Below are 17,658 nucleotides of genomic sequence, written 5' to 3' on the forward strand. Positions count from 1 at the left end.
ATAAAAAAAAAAAGACCAAAATGAGAACGGGTTGAGTTCTTCATCCAAAACTTGAGTGGGACCCAACCCCCTCTGAGGATGGAACCCTGTCAAACTACTTAAGGGCTTCTTCTCATCAGCCCCCCTGCTCAATTCCTGCACACGAGGGGAAAAAGTGAGATCCTGCCGGGGTGTTCCTCTTATCTGGTTCCAGTGCCTGGGAGAAAGGGGGAGGCTTTTCCAGACCCACCAGGTCCATTTCAAAGCATGGCGGGGTGACGGCCAGAGGCAGCCGACACCCAGCTGGGTCCGGAGGGGTTCGGGTCGCCACAGCCCCTTCTGGTCCAGACATCCTGAGTCCCCCAAGGCGGGCGAGAGCCTCTGATCCAACCGGGAGCAGAGTCTCAGAGACAAAGTCCCGGCGGCCACAGGCCGGGAGGTTTGTCCTGTCGTGACCGGGCCGGGTTCACGGGTGGACCACTGGATGGCAGGTCAGCCCTGGGCCGGCTGCTGATGTCAACGAATTGGGTGGGAGTTGAGAGGCACAGGTCTTCTTTCAGAGAAGCTGTTGACTCTAAGCTTGTTATAGGCAGGGAACGCGTCTACCAACTTCTTAGATTGTACTCTCCCAAGCGCTTAGTACAGTGCTCTGCACACAGTAAGCACACAATAAATACGATTGAATAAATGTTACAGAATCTGTCACTAGTTCCTGTCAGTGCGACTTTCACAATATTGCTAAAATGGGCCCTTCCCGCTCCAGCCAAACTGCTACCATATTAATCCAAGTATTAATCCTATCCTGCCTCGATTGCTGTATCAGTCTCCTTGCTGACCTCCCAGCCTCCTCTGTCTCTCCCAACTCTAGTCCATACTTCACTCTGCTGCTCGGGTTATTTTTTCTTCAAAAATGTTCAGTCCCTGTTTCCCCACTCCTCAAGAAACCTCCAGAGGTTGCCCATCCGCCCCCACATCAAATGGAAACTCCTCATCTTTGGCTTTAAGGCACTCCATCACTGTGCCCCCTCCTACCTCACCTCAGTGGTCTCCTACCACAACCCAGCCCACATACTAATGCGCTTCTCGAATGCCAACCTACTCACTGCACTTGGATCTTGTCTATCCCAAAGCTGACTCTTGCCCAAGTCCTGCCTCTGGCCTGGAATGCCCTCTCTCTTCATAACCACCAATTACTCTCCCTACCTTCAAAGCCTTATTGAAGGCACATCTCCTCCAAGAGGCCTTCCCTAATTAAGCTCTCATTTCCTCTTCTCCCACGCCCTTTCGCAATGTCCTTGCACTTGGATTTCTCCCTTATTCATCACTCCCTTAGTCCAACAGAACTTATGTACATATCTGAATATATATATTTATGTTAATGTCTGTCTCCCCCTCTAGACTGTAAGCTCACTGTGGGCAGCAGGAAACTTGTCTACCAACTACCGTTATTGTACTCTCCCTAGTGCCTAGTACAGTACATCCAATAATCCTTGCCCCTGGTTTATGTATATATCTTTAAATATTATAAATTATTTATGTTACTATGTCTCCCCCTCTAGACTGTAAGGTCTTTGTGGGCAGGGAATATGTCTATTAACTGTTGTACTTTACTCTCCAAGCACTTAGTAATAATAATAATAATAATAATGTTGGTATTTGTTAAGCGCTTACTATGTGCAGAGCACTGTTCTAAGCGCTGGGGTAGACACAGGGGAATCAGGTCGTCCCACGTGGGGCTCACAGTCTTAATCCCCATTTTACAGATGAGGGAACTGAGGCACAGAGAAGTTAAGTGACTTGCCCACAGTCACACAGCCGACAAGTGGCAGAGCTGGGATTCGAACTCATGAGCCCTGACTCCAAAGCCCGTGCTCTTTCCACTGCGCCACGCTGCTTCCCGTACAGTGCTCTGCACACAGCAAGTGCTCAATAAATACGACTGTTGACTGAATTGTATTCTAGCTGGGGGTTAGTGGCCCACAGATGTCACAGGTCCACTGAAGACACAAACACAATCCCTTCAAGACTGAGGTCCAGAGGAAAAGCAATCCTGGAAGAGGAGGAATCCAGACAGGATATTCTCAAGACGATGTCTCACCAGGAACTATCACCGCATCCACCGATCTGAAGTCATTGCTTTCATTTCCCAACATCAATGGCCAAGAGCAGCAGTGTGGCGTAGTGGAAAGAGCATGGGGTTGGGAGTCCAAGGACTTAGGCAGCCCCCTCACCTGCAAAATGGGAATTCAAGACCTGTTTTCCCTTCTACTTAAACTGTGAGCTCCATGTGGGACCTGGTTCTCTTCCCCAGTGCTTGGCACAAATAAGCACTTAACAGCTGCCACAAATACGATTATGACAGTCATTTATCTGCTGCAACCAGTGAGCTCTCAATGGACCAGGCTTACAGTGCTCACTGTGAAATTGTCAAGGCGGCAAGAGGGAGATAGGAGGGAGAAAGATTAGGGGTGAGAGCAGAAGGGGGAGGAGCTTAACCAATCCTCAGTCCGAGAAACACCCAAATGCAATGCCCTTTCCGTCTCTACCATCATAACCCTCACTGGTACCTACTGAGCCTTTTTACTTGGGGCAGATCCATTGTACTGGGTGCTTGAAAAGCTTCATGCAAATGTTTCCCATCAAGAATGAGAGCAGTTGCTCAAAGAAATGTGTTTTTTTCCTCCCTGACCCTTCTGGTCAGCAAGAAGCCCTCAACACCTGCCAAGGCTAGGCCTGCCTGATTGCACTGTATTCTCACAAGTCCCAACCCACAGCAGGAGCCCAGGATAGCCTCCGGCCCACAACGGGCACCCAGTACAGCTTTCCATTCACAGAAAGCTCCCCGTCAGCCTCCCACCCACTGCAGGTGACCAGTACAGCCTCCCATCCACAGGCTACCAGTACAGCCTCTCACCCACAGCAGGTGCTCAGTTCAGCCCCTGGTCCACACCAGGCACCCAGTACAGTGCCCTGTTCACAGTAGGTATTGGGGCAAATGACCTCTAGAACTCTTTCATCCTGATCAGCTCCTGTGCCCTGGGCACAGGCGAGGCCAGCACCATTTCCCCATGCGCAGGTGCATTCCATGGTTTATACTGACATTTTCATTATTTGCTCTATTTCCTACCTGACCCTTGTTTTTCCTGCTGCTCGGGCTACTTGGAACTAATTACGTCTTTCTGTTTACCCCCCATTTTAGAGTGGAAGTTCCTTGTGGGCAGGAAACTGGTGCTTTGCACTTTCCCTAGTGCTTAGTGTTTATGCACTTTTCCTAGTGCTTAAGGCAGTGCCTGGCACTCAGTAGATGCTCAGTAAGGTCTAGAGGAAAGAGCATGAGCCTGGAAGTAAGAGCACCTGACTTCTAATTCCAGCTTTGCTATTTGCCTGCTGTTATACCCTGGGCCCCTGCTTCGTCATCTATAAAATGGGGATGAAATATGTTTTCCCTTCTACTTAGACTGTGAGACTCACATGGACCAGATTTTATGGTTGACCTCATTATCTTTTAGCTGCGCCAGTGCTTTTTTAAAATATAAAAATGGTATTGTTACGAGCTTACTAAGTGTCAAGCGCTGTTCTAAGCACAGGGGTGGATTCAAGTAAAACAGTTCAGACACGGTCCCTGTCCCACGTGGGACTCACAGTCTAAGTAGGAGAGAAAAAGAACAGGGATTGAATCTCCATTTACAGTTGTGGACACTGAGGCACAGAAGTTATGTGATTTGCCCCAGGTCCCTCAGCAAACAAGTGGCTTTGCAGGGATTAGAACCCAGGTTCTCTGGCTCCCAGGCTCATGCCTTATACACTAAGCCACACTGCTTCTCTTAGATCTTCAGATACCCCGCAAGCCTGACAGGGTTTCTCCCACCTGTTCACCCTGCAGTCTCACCAGGGACATAAATTGACCAAATTTTGCCTCCTTTCTCTCTCCCTTTGAGTCTGCAAGCCAGAGAAGAGTTGGCGGGAAAGGAATGCATAGAATGATGCCCCAAACCAAAATTCCACCTCTGCCCTTTCTTCTCCCAACTCTCCCTCCCGCCCTCTTGGACAGGGAGGGGTCAGACTTGATTACCCTGCATTTGCCCGCAGCGCTGACCAGCGTGCGCCCTTAATCTGTAATACACCCTAATCCAAAATAGAAAGAGACCAAAGATCCCCGATCCTCAGGCTGAGCTGTAACTAAGGCCAACTCCGGTACGCGGCCCTGAGTTTTCCGCTTCTCGATCAAGCCGCGGCAGGAACGACACGGGGAGAAGGAGGACGCCCCTGGAATGTTTCTTGCCGTGTTGGATCTGGCCGAGCGGGGAGGCCTTTCTAACGCCCTTGACACGGGTACCCAGTCCAGATGGCCACCGCGATCAGTCCAAGTGCCCGGCCCCGAAGGCCAGAGCCGAATCCGGGGGACGACCACAGCGCCTCGCCATTCCTGCAAAACGAAGCTCGGCCTGTCTCTGGCCTCGAGGGTCCCTCACCTAACCTACCTCTGGGTATCGACCCGGATAGGTCGACGAGGCGGCCCCGTTCTTTTTTCCAGATTGTTTTCAACTGTGCCGGGGGCGGGTTGGGGGGGGGGGAGGGAGGGGACGGCCAGTGCACTGAGCACTTCTCCAGCTGCTTGGACGCTGATGAGAACTTCATGTGTGAGACCCGGGCCCGGGGCTGTCAGCCGTCAAACTGAGATGTGCGATGTGCCCGAGTCTCCATAAACCTGTCTGCACGGTGGCCTCCTGGAAAGGAGAATGGCGTGACGGCGGTCCCTCTCGGGGCCACCGCCTTTTAAACGGAGAGTCACCTCGCCTCCTCAAGGGGTTCTTTTCTGTCTCACCCCCTTCCTTCTCCACCCCGTGGATCTTCAGGAAGATCTGAGCTGCAGGCCCAGCTGAAGTGGCAGGGGGCAGGGAGGACTCCCCTGGACAAGACCACCGGGAGTCCAGGTTGAGCAGTTCCCTCCTCTGCTCCCCTCCCCCCCCTCCACCCCACCCCCACATTCCTCGGACTTTCTACGGCCTCTTCCAGCAAACAATGCTGCTAAGCCACAGCTCCTGGAGGAAAACCAGTCTCGCTGAAGGACTTCGCTTTTTTCTGCTGCTGGGAAAAACACAACGGATAATAAGGACTGTATCCCCCAGGCAGATCCAACGCTGTTTTCAGGTTTTGTTTTCTTTTTTGACCCTGTCTCGCAGCTAGTCTTAAATTTAAACACACACACACAAAAACACACACAACACACACACGGCTCGTTCCATTACAAATCCCAAATGTAATGATTGGGATTCCGAGACTGCGAACTTCACTCCGGCTAGGTTTATGGAATAGTTTGAGAGACCCAACAGCCTTTGAAGCTGTGGTCTGGCCATTTGCAGGGAACTCTCTCCTAGAGGGGCAGGCTTGTGAACACAAATTGAGACTCTCTGTAAGACAGCCAAACACCGAGCCAGCTTCTTTTTTTTTTAAAAAAAAAAAAGAAAAACAAAAACAAAAACACAAAGTCTGGGACAGAGCGTCGGTGCAAGTAGAACGTAACTCGTTTAGGCTCCCGTGGGGTCAGTCGCAGACCCAAAATGACCAGGCACCGGGCAAATATCCTGTTACTCGACTGTGCGAAACGTGTCTGAATTCCGCACGGGTCATATACATTCTTATTTATAGGGTCTCTCACCTGCAAAGGGCGAGGGCACAGAACGGCTTCCCTTCCAAGTGAGAGAAAGTAATATTTCCCCGGCCCCACGGGGGAGAGCTGCTGGAGACCGGAGTACTTTTAAGAGCGGCAAAATAAATGTCATTAAAACATCTTACTCCAGAAAGGGGCCGCCTTGAGAACAAACATCTCATCTTTCAGTGCCCCCTCACTATTGGAAGAAAATCCGATTTCAAGCACACACCGGAAGCCTCGGTCTGGGGAGCTTTTGTGCAGATGAGAAGACGATGTTAAAAAAAAAAATCATCATCATCATCATCACAATCGTTCTGCCCAGGTCATTTGGACGACGCGTTTACAATTACCTCTCTCTCTTTTTGCCTTCGACCAATTCCAAGCATTAAAATCTATTTACATTTAATTAACACTTCAGAGGGACCATTCTACATCCATAAATACCGCGACTTTAATGATCCATGACAGAGATGCTACTTAGTTTCCAATGACTTGTAAAACTTTCCCCGACAGATGTGCAAATGAGCCCCTCCGCGGCTGGGGAGGGGGGCTTCGCTGAACCCCCCCCCCCGCCCCCCGCCACCGATCCTGCCCCATCCCGAGCGTGCGGGCCCGTCCCCCTTCTCCTAGGGACCCCCGTCCCCCCAGGCCCGCATCTTCTCCCTCCCCGGGGTGCAGCCCTCCCGGAGGTGGCCACCGGTTCGGGACTGGCCGAAGCCGCGGGGAGGGGGTCTTTGGGTTGCCACTGACCACCGTCCCGTCCGACCGTCCGGGGACCAGCCTCCTGGACCGGCTGCCTCTCCCCCCCTTCTGCCCACCCAATCGGGTCTGTACCCACCCCAGCGCTTCGCACAGTGCCTGGCCCGCAGTAAGCGCTCCCCCCTAGAACGAGTGTTATCCTTTTTAATTCCAGGCCCTACCTGGATGGCCGGCTCTCCTGGGTCCCTCCTCCGACCTCGCTGGCCCGAGGAGGCCCCCCGCCCCTCGAAGGCCGGTCCCGGGGGTGGGGGGGCGTGGGTGGGGGTCGGTGCAGGGTCGAGGCCGGACCCGCAGGGTCCGGAGGGAGGTGGGATGGAGCCCTCCGGCCGGGTAACCCGAGCTGAGCCGGCGGCGGGGGAAGCGGCCGGCTTTAAGGGAAGGGTGGGCGGTGCCGCAGATAAGATGGGGGGAGGGACCGGCCCGGGTTGGGAGGGGGGGGACCCGGGCCAGGGGGAGGGTCTCCTCCCCCAGACCCCCCGCGAAAGGCGCCCCGCCAGCCCGGGACCAAAGAGGAAAAACCTCTGACGGCAGCCCGTCCTCATAATAATGCCTGATCGTGCCCTTCCGTCAGTTGGGCGCTTACTCTGTGCGCAGCACCGTCCTGAGCGCTAGGAACGTACAATGCGGCCACAGATAGAGACAGTCCCTGCCCAATAACGGGCGCGGAGGCGCTCGCTATATAATAATTATGGCCTTTGTTCAGCGCTTACTATGGGCCAAGCACCGTTCTCAGCGCCGGGGGAGACGCGAGGTGATCGGGTGGTCCCACGTGGGGCTCCCAGTCTTCATCCCCATTTTACAAGATGAGGGAACTGAGGCACAGAGAAGTGAAGCGACTTGCCCAAGGTCGCACAGCTGACAAGCGGAGGAGCCGGGATTAGAACCCACGACCTCTGACTCCCAAGCCCGGGCACTGACCCACGCTGCTTCTCTAATGAATGATCATGCCATTCATGCAATTGAGCGCTTACTATGTGCAGAGCACTGTATTGAGCGCTTGGAATACGCAATGCACCGGGACAATCCCTGTCCAATAACGGGTTCACAGGCACTCACTATAATAATAATAATAATGGCATTTAAGTGCTTACTAAGTGTAAAGCACTGTTCTCAGTCCTGGGGAGGATACGAGGTGATCAGGTTGTCCCGTGTGGGGCGCTCAGTCTTAATCCCCATTTTACAGATGGAGCCACTGAGGCACAGAGAAGTTAAGTGACTTGCCCACAGTCACACAGCTAACAAGCAGCAGAGCTGGGATTTGAACCCATGACCTCTGACTCCCAGGCCCATGCTCTTTCCACTGAGCCACGCTGCTTCTTTATATTCTTTATATGCTTCTACTATATGCCAGGCCCAGAGGAGAGGGCAGGGCCCTGCAGACAGAATAATGATGTTGGTACTTGTTAAGCGCTTACTATGTGCCAAGCACTGTTCTACGCGTTGGGGTAGATATAAGTATAACAGGTTGTCCCGAGTAGGGCTCACAGCCTTCATCCCCATTTTCCAGATGAGGTTCCTGAGGCCCAGAGAAGTGATTTGCCCATGGTCACACAGCTGACAAGGGGCAGAATCGGGATTAGACCCATGACCTCAGACTCCCAAGCCCGGGCTCTCTCCACTAAGCCACGCTGCTTCCCGCCACTTGTCTGCTGGGTGACCTTGGACGAGTCACTTCTCTGGGCCTCAGTTCCCTCATCTGGAAAATGGGGATGAAGACTGGGAGCCCCACGTGGGACAGGGACTGGATCCATCCCGATTTGCCTGGGTCCATCCCGGGGCTCAGGACAGTGCTTGGCACAAGAGTACGCGCTTCACAAATACCTTAATTGTTGCTATCGTGGGCCACCCCTCCCCCCAACCCTCGCCAGGCACTTTGCTCCGGAGGAGATGAAAAGACCCCATCAAGTGGCCCTGGAGGAGTCATTAGCCCTGAAAGGTGACATCTGCATTTTGAAATCCCAAAGCCCGGCGATTGACTTTTGGGGGGTGGGGGAAGGAGGAGGAGAAGGAAAAGAGGGGTGATGGGGAAGGAGAGGGGGGGAGGGGGAGGGGGACAGCCGCACAAGAGCTCTCATTGTCCCCGGGCCCGAAGCGGCCCCGTTTAAGAAAACAGAAAAATAAGAATGTCGCTTCTTTTTTACAGACAGCTTTTCCGAAAGACGTTCTGAGAGCGCCGCCCTTCTGCCATGAATTATTTTTATTGGCGTCTAGCTAATCGCCCAGACACCATCCACGGGGTTCGCTCAACTCTTTCTCAGTTTCTCTTGGAAATGTCAGAGTCTGATCGGTCCGGGGTCTGATTCGAACCCGCATCTCTACAGATGTATGAGCTGTTGGGCCGCTCGGGAGGGGAATAATAAATTGGGCATTTGTTAGGCACCGACTGTATGCCAAACGCTGTGCTACTGCCCCGCTAAGGGCTGCAAAACGTTCCCTTATTCCTACAAGGTTCTAAATCAATCAATCAATCAATGGTAACAATAATTATGGTGCTTATTAAGCGCTATGTCCCAAGCACTGTTCTAAACGCTGGGGTAGATGCATGTTAATCCAGGACAAGTTAATCAGTTTGGACCCAATCCTGTCCCACGAGGAGCTCACAGTCTTATCCCCATTTTACAGATGAGGTAAGTGAGGCACAGAGAAGTGAAGTGACTTGACCAAGGTCACACATCAGACATGAAGTGGAGCCCGGGTAAGAACCCAGGTCTCGGAGTCCTAGGCTTGTGCTCTATCCACTAAGCCACCCTGCTTCTGGTATTTACTGAGTGCTTGCTATGTGCACAGCACTGTACTAAGCACTTGGGAGAGTACAACAGAAACGGCAGGAGAAAACGGCAGGTGGAGTTGTGGAGGGGGGCGGGCAGAAACTGCCAATTTTAACTACTGCAGGGTCTGCAATCCACAGTCGCGCCATCATTTCTCATCAGCTTGGCTTAGTAGAAAGAGCGCAGGCTTGGAAGTCAGAGGACGCGGGTTCTAATCCCAGCTCCACCACTTGTCTGCTGTGTGACCTTGGGCAAGCCACTTAACTTCTCTGTGCCTCAGTGACCTCATCTGTAAAATGGGGATTAAGACAGTGAGCCAGTGGGACAAACTGGCTACATCGTAACTACCCCAGCTCTTTAGAACAATGCTTGGCACATAGTAAGCGCTTACCGAATACCATCATTATTATTATCTTCTGAATTTCTTTGATCTGAAAAGGGGAAAGCTAAAATAGAAACACTTGGGAATGTCCTTACCAACTTGCCTCCAGTGCTAAAATCCCAAGGAGAAAGATCTGTGGAAGTAAACTGAGCCCTTCAACCAACAGGCCGGGCATTGTTTAGAATCTAGGAATGGTGGTCTGACTTGATTTTAAATAACCTGCACGTGCCATTTCTAAGTTCTGGTACTATTCAATCAATCAATCAACGGTATTTATTGAGTGCTTACTATATGCAGAGCACTGTATTAAGTGCTTGGGAGAGGGCAATACAACCAGAATGAGCAGATATGTTCCCTGCCCATAACGAGTTTACAGTTTTCATATTTCATATTCTATGAGATGCAGGACTAGAAAGCTAGTGAGGAGCACTGTGGCTTAACGGATAGAGCACGGGCCTGGGACTCAAAAGGACTTGAGTTCTATTCCTGGCTCCGCCACAAGTCTTCTGTGTGAATTTGGGCAAACCACTTACCTTCTCTGGGCCTCATTTACCTCATCTGTAAAGTGGAGATTAGGAGTGTTGAAACCCACGTGGGACAGGGACTGTGTCCAACCTAAATGATTTGTATCTACTCCAGCGCTTAGAACAGCGCTTGGCACATAATTAGCACTAAACAAGTACTATAATTCTTCTTCTTATTATTATTAAAGCTGTAACTTGGGTCCAGTTGGTAGTTACCAGAGTGGACCTGTAGAGGGAAAATACAGCACCGGAGCCTCGTGTGCATCTGTTCAAACGCTTCCCAGAAGCGATTTATACAGTCAGCGTTTCAGGCTGCGGAGCCGCTGAAACGCTACTCATCAACCCAGAGAAACACGGGGCAACGGGCATGGCGTGAACCGTGCTAATTATTGCTGCGAGGCCTTTGGGCTTTGTTTTTTTTTTTTCATCCGACCAGACTGAGGTCTGGAAAGAGTCTGGACTTCCATAACCTTGCCAGGTTTGGAAGCCCCGAGAGACGTTATTAAAGCAGGCTGCGTGCTCTTTAACCGTCCGTTGAGTTTCGAAACCGAAGAAGTGGCACGGGTGTTGATTAGAACTTCTCCCCGGCATCGGGTTAGGGACAGTCCTCTGCGCTCTCCCAGAGAGATCCCCCGGACCTAACAATCCTTTCCACTGCCCCCCTCACTGCTCTCCGAAGTGGCCTCTCCCTCTGGCTGGGAGCAATTCTCCTAGTAATAACAATAATGCTATTTGTCACGTGTTTACTACAGGCCAGGCACTGTACTAAGGGCTGGGGTGGGTACGAGCAAATCAGGTCGGACAAAATCCTGTCCCACGTGGGGCTCGCGGTCTCGATCCCCGTTTTATAGATGAGATAACTGAGGCACAGAGAAGTCAAGTGACTTGCCCAAGCTAGCACAGCAGACAAGTGGCGGAGCTGCGATTGGAACCTTTTTCTGACGCATGGCCCACGCAACCCTACAAGTCCCGACGTCTTGTCTCAACCTCTGACACAATATAGCGCTTCCTCACACAGAGTCCGAGACCCCCGGTACATACCCACCAGCTCTTTATAGCAGCTTCTAATTCATAGGCTCAAATACACACTTTCCTCCTTCCTCACCGAAAGCGCCATCGCCACCGTTCCGCTTGGAGACGGAATCCTCCCACCTCCACACCGGCTCCATCGATGGCAGCCCCCAGCGTGGTTGGGGCGTGGGAGGGGGAGTCGGGGAGGACGAGAAGCCGAGCAGGGGCCCGACCGGGTGCTCTCGGATGAGCCTGGGCAGAACCGGGCCCACCTGCCCCTCCCGGAGATGCCAACATGCCGGGCCTGGGGTAAGTAACCTGGCGTTAGAAAAATCGTCCCGCCGGTCCTGTTCCCACAGTTCAAAATGCCCCGTTACTTATTAGTGCCAATTAGTTTCCATAGCGACCGGCCAGCTTTCATAAACCTGCACTTCACTCATCTTTGTCTAGACTGAACTCGCCACCCTCCTCCCTTGCAAGGATGGCAGTTCTGCCCGATCCCTATCTCTGTCCATTCCTCCCTTCCCACAGGGGGCATCCACGCCCGCAGGATTCCTCAGACTCCACAGGAGGAAGGTGGAAGGGCGTGGGATGGGGGGTGCTGGGGGGGGGGGGGGGGGAGATGAGGTGGATTTCAAGCCCAGGTCTGGACTGCGCGTCGCCTCCGCTCTGCCCAGATCTCCCCCCACCCCTGCCGGTTATTGTTTCTTTCAGCCTTGCGGTTTGTAATTTCTTTTCAAAGAAACCAAAGCGGTATAATAAAAACCTCATTAAACAGAAACACCTATCTGCCGCCCAGAAAGCTCGCCACGACGCCTTTTTGTTTGAGAACCATTAAAATAAAAGAGGGAAACCACTTGCTTTTCGGGCTTGGAAACAAGAGGACAAAGCAGACCCGAAGGCCGAAACGAAGGCCGACCGGGCCGGGGGAGCTGGAGACTTAAGGCCCTTCGGGGCTCTCGGTTTTGCTTTCCCAGGAACCGGCCAGCCAGAAAGGGGTGTGGAGCACGAGGCCTCCGCGGGAGGAGGTGGCGGGAGCTGATGAGCCCAAAAGCCCGGGGCCCTCTGGGGGCCGGGGCTGCCCAAGGTGGGGGGATGGGGAGGCTACAGGAAATACTTCAAACTGCAAGACACCCCCCCCCCCCCTCGAGCGATGGATGAGTTCTCACAATCTGCTGACTGCCCATCTTCGGACCCTGCTCCATTTCAGTCCGGGAATATTTTGCGGGAAACCATCCAGTGCTTGGAAGGACTGAAAAGAAGCCAAGAGCTCAGAAGTCAGCATCTCGCGTTAAACAGGGACAAAGGGGACCGCGTTATGGCTTGAAACTATAGGGCCTGAATGACGGACGGAAGGACGGACGGGTCCCCCAGCCCAGTGGACGGTCTGGTCCCGAAGAAGGCCCTCTTCGAGTACGTTCTCCCTGTACGGCCTCCGGTGTCTCACGTGGTCAAAGCAGGGCTTGCCGAAGAGAGACGATCATTTGCCTGACCACGTTCATCCGGCAGCCGGCCTATGGGGAACGGCCCAGCTGGACACATACATTCACTTTTCCTCCCCTCCCGGTTGCATTCCCGCGAACTGCACGGCTCTTGTTGCCTTTTTATTTTTACAGGGACAAACGATACGTCCAGTCCCAAGGCACCCGAAACCAGCCGAACGAGGATCCTGCTTGTCATCCTGTCACGAAACAGTTGAGGATATTCCCAATAAATCACGCCGCTCAGAAAGCCCTCCCTCCCCGATGGCCCTGGGGGGTCTGGCGGGGAGCCCGCGAAACCTGTCGTCCGGCCACGCTCCCTGAGCCCCCCTCTTCGTGGGAGAGACCCGAGTGCCGGTCCCCGCTCAGCTACTGCCCGCTGCTGGGTGACTTTGGGAAAGTCGCTCAACCTCTCTGGGTCTCCGGGTTCGTCTGAAAAATGGGGACCATACCACCCGCTTCTTTCTATCACACAGGGTCACTGATGGGAGATTGCTGACAGGGCAACACCTGGGAAAAAGGAAACAAATGCACGAATGCACGGTTGGCCCGTAAACGGAGCCACCGGTGGTAAAATGATAATAGTGATAATAACGATTGTGGTTTCCGTAGAGCGCGGACCGGGTGGGTACAGGCAAATCAGGTTGGACGCGGTCCCTGTTCCGTGTGGGGCTCACAGTCTCGATATCCATTTTATAGATGAGGTAACTGAGGCCCAGAGAAGTGAAGTGACTTGCCCAAGGTCACACAGCAGACACGCGGCGAAGCGGGGATCAGAACCCATGACCTTCTGACTCCTGGTTCTTATCTACCTCGGCTTGGAGATGCCGGGACCAAGTTCTCTGTGGAGGGTGGGAGCGGATCTGGAATACCGGAAGGCTTCGAACCTCATTACAAAGGAAGCTGGGAATGGTTGCTTGGCTCTCCTACCTAGGGGTTCCACGGAAGGGGTTGGGGGAAGAGGTTGGGGAAGAGAAAGGAAGTGGTTTTGGCAAAGTACCCAAGAAAGGCACCACAGCAATTTCTTGCAAGGCTGGTATGCAGAGGTAGGTCGGGGGAGATGAAAGAGGGAGGAGGTGAAATATGGGTAAGGGAGAGAGGGGGGCAGTAAAGGCGATGCTCTGGCCGCCTCTCCTGTGGCTGGACGTGTCCCCTGAGAGCTTTGGGTTTTTTTTAATGGAATCTTTAAGCACCTACTGTGTGCCACGCACTGTACTAGGCCCTGGGGTAGATACAAGCGAATCAAGTTGGACGTAGTCCCTGTCCCACATGGGGCTCACAGTCTTAATTCCCATTTTCCAGATGAGGTAACTGAGGTGCAGAGAAAATAAGCCACTGGTCACACAGCAGACAAGCGGTGGAACCGGGATTAGAACCCAAGGCCTTCTGACTCCCAGGCCGGCTGTTCCTGGCTGCTGTTGCCCCCACCCCTAGGGGAGGGGCTGGAGGCAGGGGCCAGGCAACTAAGGCACCAGCAGCTGGGGGTGGGAGGGCAATTTAGCCAAGCATCTCCAGTTCCGCTAGGACTTTGCTGCACTCGGGCCAAACCGGCATGGAATTTACCACTAGAGATTTCACAGTTTTCGGCCCCGTGTTCCGAACCGTCCCTCTCCCTGATCCCAGGCCACGGCCTCTTGTGTCTCCCAAGCGCCCAGGATGGTTCCTGGATTCCTTGCAGGCCTTCAATCCGTGTCGCTGCTGCTGCTGCTGCTGCAGGGAGGAGCAGTTTGGGGCCGGGCTGGGCATGCACTCGCTCCCTCGTGCCGCTAGAGTCCACTATTAGAGTCCACTATTCAAATAACGTTTTCCAACACCCTCACCGGTGGCCACCGTTTGTTTTGGGAGGGGTCCCTCGCTCAACCCCGCAGACCAGCAGCTTTCAGCCCTTGGGCTCCCCTCTCGGGGGCCAGACCGGACCACTTCTTTGGTATCTCGCCGGTTCTGCCTTCCCCCAACCTGCCCCGACCCCAGGGCCTTGACACGGGGGAGATCTCGGGGTGGGGGACGACCACCCAAACCTGGGGATTCCGGCGGCTGTTGGCGGCCGTCCGTACGAGGCTCCCGGAGAGGGACATCCCGGCGGGGCCTCGGACACTGGGGTTCTGAGGGCCTCACTCCCCTCATCCGTAAAATGGGGATTAAGACTTCGAGCCCCATGTGGGATGGGGACTGTGTCCAACCTGATTAGTTTGCATCTATCCCAGCGCTTAGAACAGTGCTTGAAACATAGTAAGTGCTTAACAAAAACCATTATCATTATTACTGTCGACTCTCTTGTACTGCACTCTCCCAAGTGCTTAGTACTGTGCTCTGCAGAATACGCGCTCAATAAATACAACTGATTGATTGATTTGTGACCTAGAGAATCAGCATGGTCTAGAGATGCAGTGTGGTTCAGTGGCAAGAGCCCGGGCTTGGGAGTCAGAGGTCATGGGTTTGAATCGCGGCTCTGCCACTTGGCAGCTGTGTGACTGTGGGCAAGTCACTTCACTTCTCTGTGCCTCAGTTCCCTCATCTGGAAAATTGGGGATTAACTGTGAGCCTCACTTGGGGCAACCTGATGACACTGTATCTACCCCAGCGCTTAGAACAGTGCTCGGCACATAGTAAGTGCTTAACAAATACCAACATTATTATTCATAGAAAGAACTCAGGCCTGGGAGTCAGAGGACCTGGATTCTAAGTCTGGCTACACCATTTAGCAACTATGTGATCTTGGGCAAGACACAACTTCTCTGGGCCTCAGTTCCCTCATTTGTCAAATGGGGATGTAATACCCATTCTCTGTCCTATTTAGAGTGTGTGTCCTACGTGGGTCACGGACTGGGTACAACCTGATGAACTTGTATCTACTCTAATATGGCATTTGTTAAGTGCTGACTCTGGGTCAAGCACTGTTCTAAGCATTGGGGTAGATACAAGATAATCCAATCAGACCCCTTCTTTCCCTCATGGGGCTCACTAGGGCTTAGAACAGGGCTTGACATACAAGGGCTTAACAAAAACCATAATTATTACTGCCAGCCAACCTGGGTTCCTAGTTCTGGCTCTGCCCATCATTCATTCATTCATTCAATAGTATTTATTGAGCGCTTACTATGTGCAGAGCACTGTACTAAGCGCTTGGAATGTACAAATCGGTAACTGATAGAGACGGTCCCTGCCCTTTGACGGGTTTACAGTCGAAGTGGGGGAGACGGACAGACAAGAACCATAGCAATAAATAGAATCAAGGGGATGAACATCTCATTAAAACAATAGCAAATAACAGAATAATTAACAACAGTATTTGTTAAGTACTTCCTATGTGCCAGGTACTGTATTAAACTCTGGGGTAGAGACAAAGTAATTGGGTTGGACACAGTCCCTGTCCCACAGAGGGTTCAGTGCCTTAATCCCCATTTTGTAGATGAGTGAAGTGAGGCCCAGAGAAGTTAACATACTTGTCCAGGGTCACACAGCAGACAAGTGTTGGAGCTGAGATTAGAACCCAGGGTCCTTCTGACTCCCAGACCCGTGCTCTGTCTACTAGGCCATGCTGCTTCGTTCAGTGTCTCACTTATAAAATGGGAATTGAATACTTGTTCTTTCTCCTATTTGGACCGAGCCCCATGTGGGACAGGGACTGAGTTCCACCTCATTGATTTGCATCTACCTTAGCCCTTAGAACAGTGCTTGGCACACACTAAGCGCTTAACCACTGCCATCATTATTGTGAGCCAACTCTCAGACTCCCAGGGGACACCAGAAATCTGGAGGTGAAACAATTCAGCCCTAAGGGCTCTGACCCGGGAAGAGCTGGAAGTAGGAAAGGGATTCAATAGGTATAGCCCATTAGGATGCAGAAATGCAGGAGTTGAGGATGGGATGGGTGTGAGGAAGAGGGAGGGACTCGGGTGGTCAGAAAGGTCCTGAAAGCAAGCCTTTGAGCAGGAGAAAATACAAAAGCCGTGGGGGATGTTGGGGGAGGGAAAGGTTGGCTTTACTAGCCCCTCCTCTCTGAGATCACCCACGCAAAAGGCACTGGATTCCACAGCCTAGAATTTTTCACCCAATTCTGGTCACCAAAGCTATGCGAACTATTCTGGTTGTTGGCCAAATAACTGGACTAATAATAATCATAAAATAATGTTTGTCACGGGCTTATTACGTGCCAGGGGATGAGGAAGGTATAATACAATCAGATCGGGCACAGGCCCTGACCTGCATGGGACTCACAGTCGTAAGGGGAGAATGGGCATTTAATATTCACTTTATAGATGAGGAGATTAAAGCTGAAAGAATTGAAGTGACTTGATCAACGACACACAGCAAGTGGCAGAGTTCCTGTCCCATGCTCTTTTCACCCGGACATTCTGCTCTGTTCCAAATTGAAAGCAGTCCTTTTAGGCCTAGTGGAAAGAGCAGGGGGCTGGGTTCTAAATCCAGCCTAACCTGTGCTCTCGGTCAAGCCTCTAAACCTCTCCGTGCCTTTGTTTCCTCATCTGAAAACTGGGGATTACATCTGCCTCTCCCTAACTCTGAGAACACGCTGAGAAGCAGCGTGGCTCAGTGGAAAGAGCACGGGCTTTGGAGTCAGGGCTCATGAGTTCGAATCCCAGCTCTGCCACTTGTCGGCTGTGTGACTGTGGGCAAGTCACTTAACTTCTCTGTGCCTCAGTTCCCTCATCTGTAAAATGGGGATGAAGACTGTGAGCCCCACGTGGGACAACCTGATTCCCCTATGTCTACCCCAGCGCTTAGAACAGTGCTCGGCACCTAGTAAGCGCTTAACAAATACCAACATTATTAACTCACAGGTATTTTATGAGACTCATTATGGGCAGGGAATATGCCCGCTGATTCTGTTGTATTTCACTCTCCCAAGTGCTTAGTACAGTGCTGTGCACATAAGTGCTCACAAAATACCATTGATCGATGGATTGATAAAATGCGAGAACTTCTGGGAAAAAAATGCTGTACAAATTCACAGCATTATAATCTAGGCTCTCAACTGTAAACTCCTTGATTGCAGGGAGCTTGGCTACCAACTCTGTTGTATTATAATAATAATAATGATAATAATGATGATGATTATGGTATTTTTTAAAGACTTACTATG

The 17,658-nt window shown here is 52.2% G+C and overlaps 1 protein-coding gene across 5 annotated transcripts in view; it reads right to left on the reverse strand.

Moving 5' to 3' along the window:
• Nucleotides 1-17,658, reverse strand: part of SULF1 (sulfatase 1) — a 168,433-nt gene that overhangs the window by 51,386 nt on the left and 99,389 nt on the right. For 3 of the 5 annotated variants that reach the window (XM_039912645.1, XM_039912644.1, XM_029068599.2), the window contains exon 1: nt 6,553-6,677. The exons of the other annotated variants lie outside the window; for them this stretch is intronic. The gene's annotated coding sequence lies outside the window, so the exon portion shown is untranslated. Of the gene's footprint in view, nt 1-6,552; nt 6,678-17,658 lie in introns of those variants that run through there. 5 annotated transcript variants of the gene reach the window in all.

Source organism: Ornithorhynchus anatinus, chromosome 7 (assembly GCF_004115215.2).
Source record: "Ornithorhynchus anatinus isolate Pmale09 chromosome 7, mOrnAna1.pri.v4, whole genome shotgun sequence".
NCBI classification, from domain to species: domain Eukaryota; kingdom Metazoa; phylum Chordata; class Mammalia; order Monotremata; family Ornithorhynchidae; genus Ornithorhynchus; species Ornithorhynchus anatinus.